This window comes from Oncorhynchus kisutch, linkage group LG6 (assembly GCF_002021735.2).
Source record: "Oncorhynchus kisutch isolate 150728-3 linkage group LG6, Okis_V2, whole genome shotgun sequence".
NCBI classification, from domain to species: domain Eukaryota; kingdom Metazoa; phylum Chordata; class Actinopteri; order Salmoniformes; family Salmonidae; genus Oncorhynchus; species Oncorhynchus kisutch.
Genome location: NC_034179.2, coordinates 279,514 through 286,881, shown reverse-complemented (window position 1 = coordinate 286,881; position 7,368 = coordinate 279,514).

Below are 7,368 nucleotides of genomic sequence, written 5' to 3'. Positions count from 1 at the left end.
GAAGGATAAATAGAGAGGGAGACAGAGATGGAGACAGAGAGGGGAAGGAAAGGTGGACCAATTACAATTGCAAATTGTGAGTTGCTGTTCCTGCTAGCTGTGCCCTCCCTCTAGGGAAGCATGCTGTCTGATCACATGAAATTGGGATTGAATTAAACATCTACGGTTGTCCTATAACAGAATTAAATGAAATTAGACTATTTTCCTTCCAGCACCAGAAAGACATAACATGAGGGGGGAAAGACAAAGGAGCGTTGCAAATAGGTAAGGGACAATGTCATGAAATTAGGTCTTTGAGACTTCATCTCTTTTCACAGTTTCACGTTTTAAATAAAAAGTTGGTCTAAGCATCTGGAGTTTCTATGGCTGTTGAGATAATAATGGTGGGTTAGACCTCAGAAACACACCACACTACCACGGTGGGTTAGACCTCAGAAACACACCACACTACCACTGTGGGTTAGACCTCAGAAACACACTACACTACCATTTGTGGGTTAGACCTCAGAAACACACCACACTACCACGGTGGGTTAGACCTCAGGAAAAACACCACACTACCACGGTGGGTTAGACCTCAGAAACACACCACACTACCACGGTGGGTTAGACCTCAGAAACACACTACGCTACCATTTGTGGGTTAGACCTCAGAAACACACCACACTACCACGATGGGTTAGACCTCAGAAAAACACCACACTACCACGGTGGGTTAGACCTCAGAAACACATCACACTACCACGATGGGTTAGACCTCAGAAACACACTACACTACCATTTGTGGGTTAGACCTCAGAAACACACCACACTACCACGGTGGGTTAGGCCTCAGAAACACACCACACTACCAGGGTGGGTTAGACCTCAGAAACACTCTACACTACCATTTGTGGGTTAGACCTCAGAAACACACCACACTACCACGGTGGGTTAGACCTCAGAAACACACCACACTACCATGGTGGGTTAGACCTCAGAAACACACTACACTACCATTTGTGGGTTAGACCTCAGAAACACACCACACTACGACGGTGGGTTAGACCTCAGAAACACACCACACTACCATGGTGGGTTAGACCTCAGAAACACACTACACTACCATTTGTGGGTTAGACCTCAGAAACACACCACACTAACATGGTGTGTTTTAAAATGTTTAATTTTATTTCACCTTCATTTAACCAGGTAGGCTAGTTGAGAACAAGTTCTCATTTACAACTGCGACCTGGCCAAGATAAAGCAAAGCAGTGCTTCACAAACAACCCAGAGTTACACATGGATTAAACAAACATACAGTCAATAAGACAATAGAAAAATATATACAGTGTGTGCAAATGTAGTAAGATCAGGGAGGTAAGGCAATAAATAGGCCATAGTGGTGAAATATTTACAATTTAGCAATTAACACTGGATTGATGTGCAGAAGATGAATGTGCAAGTAAAGATACAGGGGTGCAAAGGAACAATAAAGTAAATAACAATTTGCGGATGAGGTAGATTGGGTGGGCTATTTACAGATGGGTTGTGTACAGGTACAGTAACCGGTAAGCTGCTCTGACAGATGATGCTTAAAGTTAGTGAGGGAGATATAAGTCTCCAGCTTCAGTGATTTTTGCAATTAGTTCCAGTCACTAGCAGCAGAGAACTGGAAGGAAAGGTGACCAAAGGAGGAGTTGGCTTTGTGGATGACCAGTGAAATATACCTGCTGGAGCGCGTGCTAAGGGTGGGTGTTGCTATGGTGACCAGTGAGCTGAGATAAGGCCGGGCTTTACCTAGCAAAGACTTATAGATGACCTAGAGCCAGTGGGTTTGGCGAAGAATGTGTAGTGAGGGCCAGCCAATGAGAGCATACAGGTCACAGTGGTGGGTAGTATATGGCGCTTTAGTGACAAAACGGATGGCACTGTGATAGACTACATCAAGTTTGCTGAGTAGAGTACTGTAGTCTATTTTATAGATGACATCGGTGAAGTCAATGATCGGTAATATAGTCCGTTTTCCGAGGGTATTTTTGTCAGCATGAGTGAAAGAGGCATTGTTGCGAGATAGGATGCCGATTCTATATTTAATTTTGGATTGGAGATGCTTAATGTGAGTCTTATCGATGGTGGTTATGATATCGTTTAACCTTGTGCGTGGCTGCACCCATGACCCACTCAGAAACCAGATTGCATAGTGGAGAAGGTACGGTGGGATTCAAAATGGTCGGTGCTGTTTGTTGACTTGGCTTTCAAAGATCTTTGGGGATCTCAGATGATACAAAAGAGAGGTTGAACAGGGTAGTATTTATTTGACCTTAATTTAACTTTGCAAGTCAGTTAAGAACAAATTCTTATTTAAATTGAAGGCCTAGGAACAATGGGTTTAACTGCCTTGTTCAGGGGCAGAACAACAGATTTGAACCTTGTCAGCTCAGGGACTTGAACTTGCAACCTTTCGGTTACTAGTCCAACGCTCTAACCATTAGGCTACCCTGCCGTCCCTAGTAATAGGGGTTGCAACAATTTTGGCAGATCATTTTCGAAAGAGATGGTCCAGATTGTCTAGCCCAGCTGATTGGACGGGATCCAGATTTTGCAGCTCTTTTTTGCAGTCTGGATTTGGGTGAAGGAGAAGCGGGGAGGGCTTGGGCAAGTTGCTGCAGCAGGTGCTGAGCTGTTGGTCGGGGAAGGGGGAGTCAGGTGGAAAGCATGGCCAGCCGTATAAAAATGCTTCTTGAAATTAACGATTATCGTAGAATTATCGGTGGTGACAGAGTTTCCTAACCTCAGTGCAGTGGGCAGTTGGGAGGAGGTACTCTTATTCTCCATGGACTTTAGTGTCCCAAAACTCTTTGGAATTAGTGTTACAGGATGCAAATTTCTGTTTGAAAAATCTATCCTTAGCTTTCCTAACTGACTGAATATATTGGTTCCTGACTTCCCTGAAAAGTTGCATATCGCGGGGGCTATTTGATGCTAATGCAGATTGCCACAGGATGTATATGTGCTGGTCAAGGGCAGTCAGGTCTTTTTTTAAGATGACGAGGAAAGAACTTTTGAAGAGCAGCCAGGCATCTTCTACTGACGGGATAAGGTCAATATCCTTCCAGGATACCCGGGCCAGAACGAATTGAACGACCTGCTCGCTTTGACAGTAATGAGGGGTAGTCGTTGACAGTGATGAGGGGTGGTCGTTTGACCACGGACCCATTATGGATGCAGGCAATGAGCCAGTGATCGCTGAGATCCTGGTTGAAGACAGCAGGGGTGTATTTAGAGGGCAAGTTGGTCAGGATGATATCTAAGAGGGTGCCCATGGTTATGGATTTAGGGTTGTACCTGGTAGGTTACTTAAGAATTTATTTATGGGTTAGATTGAGGACATCTAGCTTAGATTGTAGGATGGCCAGGGTGTTATTAAGCATATCCCTGTTTTGGTCACCTAACAGTATGAACTCTGAAGATAGATGGGGGTTAGTCAATCCACTTATGGTGTCCAGGGCACAGCTGGGGGCTGAAGGGGGTCTATAACAAGCGGCAACGGTGAGAGACGTGTTTCTGGAAAGGTGGATTTTTAAAAGTAGAAGCTCAAATTGTTTGGGCACAGACCTGGATAGTATGACAGAACTCTGCAGGCTATCTCTGCAGTAGATTGCAAATCACTCCCTTTGGCAGCTTTATCTTGACAGAAAATGTTATAGTTAGGGATGGAAATTTCAGGCTTTTTGTTGGTCTTTCTAAGCCATGAATCAGACACGACCAGGACATCAGGGTTGGCAGAGTGTGCTGAAGCAGTGAATAAAACATACTTTGTGCGGAGGCTTCTAATGTTAACATGCATGAAACCAAGGCTTTTACAGTTACAGAAGTCAACAAATGAGAGCGCCTGGGGAATGGGAGTAGTGCTGGGGGCTGCAGGGCCTGGGTTAACCTCTACATCACCAGAGGAAAAGAGGAGGAGTAGGATAAGGATACGGCTAAAGGCTATAAGAACTGGTCGTCTAGTGCGTTCGGAACAGAGAGTAAAAGGAGCAGATAACTTGGTGCGGAAGAGTAGATTCAAGGCATAATGTACAGACAAGGGTATGGCAGGATTTCTTTTTTTTTTTTTTTTTTTCACCTTTATTTAACCAGGTAGGCTAGTTGAGCTCTCAATTGCAACTGCGACCTGGCCAAGATAAAGCATAGCAGTGTGAACAGACAACACAGAGTTACACATGGAGTAAACAATTAACAAGTCAATAACACTGTAGGAAAAAAAGTATATATACATTGTGTGCAAAAGGCATGAGGAGGTAGGCGAATAATTACAATTTTGCAGATTAACACTGGAGTGATAAATGATCAGATGGTCATGTACAGGTAGAGATATTGGTGTGCAAAAGAGCAGAAAAGTAAATAAATATAAACAGTATGAGGATGAGGTAGGTAAAATTGGGTGGGCTATTTACCGATAGACTATGTACAGCTGCAGCGATCGGTTAGCTGCTCAGATAGCAGATGTTTGAAGTTGGTGAGGGAGATAAAAGTCTCCAACTTCAGCGATTTTTGCAAAAGGTTGAAAAGCATGCATTTGGTTTTACTAGCGTTTAAGAGCAGTTGGAGGCCAGGAGTGTTGTATGGCATTGAAGCTCGTTTGGAGGTTAGATAGCACAGTGTCCAAGGACGGGCCGGACGTATACAGAATGGTGTCGTCTGCGTAGAGGTGGATCAGGGAATCGCCCGCAGCAAGAGCAACATCATTGATATATAGAGAGAAAAGAGTCGGCCCAAGAATTGAACCCTGTGGCACCCCGATAGAGACTGCCAGAGGACCGGACAGCATGCCCTCCGATTTGACACACTGAACTCTGTCTGCAAAGTAGTTGGTGAACCAGGCAAGGCAGTCATTAGAAAAACCGAGGCTACTGAGTCTGCTGATAGGAATATGGTGATTGACAGAGTCAAAAGCCTTGGCAAGGTCGATGAAGGCGGCTGCACAGTACTGTCTTTTATTGATGGCGGTTATGATATCGTTTAGTACCTTGAGCGTTGCTGAGGTGCACCCGTGACCGGCTCGGAAACCAGATTGCACAGCGGAGAAGGTACGGTGGGATTCGAGATGGTCAGTGACCTGTTTGTTGACTTGGCTTTCGAAGACCTTAGATAGGCAGGGCAGGATGGATATAGGTCTGTAACAGTTTGGGTCCAGGGTGTCTCCCCCTTTGAAGAAGGGATGACTGCGGCAGCTTTCCAATCCTTGGGGATCTCAGACGATATGAAAGAGAGGTTGAACAGGCTGGTAATAGGGGTTGCGACAATGGCGGCGGAAAGTTTCAGAAATAGAGGGTCCAGATTGTCAAGCCCAGCTGATTTGTACGGGTCCAGGTTTTGCAGCTCTTTCAGAACATCTGCTATCTGGATTTGGGTAAAGGAGAACCTGGAGAGGCTTGGGCGAGTAGCTGCTGGGGGGGGGCGGAGCTGTTGGCCGAGGTTGGAGTAGCCAGGAGGAAGGCATGGCCAGCCGTTGAGAAATGCTTGTTGAAGTTTTCGATAATCATGGATTTATCGGTGGTGACCGTGTTACCTAGCCTCAGTGCAGTGGGCAGCTGGGAGGAGGTGCTCTTGTTCTCCATGGACTTTACAGTGTCCCAGAACTTTTTGGAGTTAGAGCTACAGGATACAAATTTCTGCCTGAAGAAGCTGGCCTTTGCTTTCCTGACTGACTGCATCTATTGGTTCCTGACTTCCCTGAACAGTTGCATATCGCGGGGACTATTCGATGCTATTGCAGTCCGCCACAGGATGTTTTTGTGCTGGTCGAGGGCAGTCAGGTCTGGAGTGAACCAAGGGCTGTATCTGTTCTTAGTTCAGCATTTTTTTGAACGGAGCATGCTTATCTAAAATGGTGAGGAAGTTACTTTTAATGAATGACCAGGCATCCTCAACTGACGGGATGAGGTCAATATCCTTCCAGGATACCGGGGCCAGGTCAATTAGACAGGCCTGCTCACAGAAGTGTTTTATGGAGCGTTTGACAGTGATGAGAGGTGGTCATTTGACTGCGGATACAGGCAATGAGGCAGTGATCGCTGAGATCCTGGTTGAAGACAGCGGAGGTGTATTTGGAGGGCCAGTTGGTCAGGATGACATCTATGAGGGTGCCCTTGTTTACAGATTTAGGGTTGTACCTGGTGGGTTACTTGATGATTTGTGTGAGATTGAGGGCATCTAGCTTAGATTGTAGGAATGCTGGGGTGTTAAGCATATCCCAGTTTAGGTCACCTAACAGAACAAACTCTGAAGCTAGATGGGGGCGATCAATTCACAAATGGTGTCCAGGGCACAGCTGGGAGCTGAGGGGGGTCGGTAGCAGGCGGCAACAGTGAGAGACTTATTTCTGGAGAGAGTAATTTTTTTAATTAGTAGTTCGAACTGTTTGGGTATGGACCTGGAAAGTATGACATTACTTTTCAGGCTATCTCTGCAGTAGACTGAAACTCCTCCCCCTTTGGCAGTTGTGAGTACAGCGCAGGTAAACCTGGGCATTGAGTGGCGATGTGAAAGGTTTTGTCTCTAAAGGCACCAGTTAAGCCAGATGAGGTCACTGCGTGTGTGGGGGGTGGAACAAAAGGGGTATCTAAGGCTTATTGGGCAGGGCTAGGGGCCCTACAGTGAAATAAGACAAAAATCAGTAACCAAAACAGCAATAGACAAGGCATATTGACATTAGGGAGAGGCATGTGTAGCCGACTGATCATAATGTCCAGTGAGTAGCACTAGATGTGTCAGGGAGCCAATTCCATAACTGTTGCTTGCTTCGGGACAGAGACATTAGCCTGGAGTAGCCACTCTGATAGCAGCAAGCTAGCTGTGATGATCCGGTGTAAAGGAATCCGGAGATGTGGTAGAGAAAAAGAAGTCCAATATGCTCTGGGTTGATATCGCGCTGTCCAGACTGGCAGGAATTGGCCAGGTTGAGGCTGGCTGATGTCCAAGTTAATCGTGAGGACCGCTAGCAGTGGCTAACTGACTACTAGCTAGAAGCTGGTTAGCTTCAGATGGGGGTTCCGGTTCTAACGTATAAAAATAGCAGATCCCTACCACATTGTGTGACGCGGATTGCAGGAGAGTATATTCAGTCCGTAAATAGAAAGTGAGATTAAAATATATTACGAAGAAAACAATATACTGTATACACGGGACTGGACAGGACTAGACAAAAACACACGTCCGACTGCTACGCCATCTTGGATACCTTGGAGCGATCGGAGGGGGAAGGAGGAGGGCTGAAGCTCGAAAATGAGGGCACACTGAGCTAGAAATGCCCAACAGGTGCTAGACTCCCCATTGAAGCGTTCCAGGGAGGGTAAACAGGGCTCCCAAGAAGGTGGAGTGGCC